The 408-nt window shown below is 43.9% G+C and overlaps 1 protein-coding gene across 5 annotated transcripts in view; it reads left to right on the forward strand.

The window, feature by feature from the left end:
* BAIAP2 (BAI1 associated protein 2) overlaps positions 1–408 on the forward strand; it is a 107,279-nt gene that overhangs the window by 100,946 nt on the left and 5,925 nt on the right. The gene's annotated exons all lie outside the window — the stretch shown is intronic.

Below are 408 nucleotides of genomic sequence, written 5' to 3' on the forward strand. Positions count from 1 at the left end.
AACCCAAACAACTGGTTTTGGGGGGGGGGGGGCGGGGGAGGGGGCGGGAGAGAGAGGAAAAAGTCCAGTGTTTCAACTTCCTAAATCCTGTCAATCTTCTTTGTGTGTCTTGATAACTTTAGAGACAAACACGGTAGGATTGGATTTAATGGCTACTGGTATTGCTTCTTCAATCTCTGAGTTCGGGGAAGTCAGTAAAAAGTGGCTCACACCCAGAGTACAGACTTAACCCTTTCAGTGCCGGTGAAAGTCTTCATTGCAAAGCTGTATACACACTTCCTTTTTTTTCTGTCTCTCTGATGTGATTTTAAATCCTCTGACATGCCTGTTTACTAGGACATTGCTGGCAATATACATATATATAAATACACACACACACACACATACATACACCCTCACACACCCCAT

Source organism: Gavialis gangeticus, unplaced genomic scaffold (assembly GCF_001723915.1).
Source record: "Gavialis gangeticus isolate Ggan-Ray unplaced genomic scaffold, GavGan_comp1, whole genome shotgun sequence".
NCBI lineage: Eukaryota > Metazoa > Chordata > Crocodylia > Gavialidae > Gavialis > Gavialis gangeticus.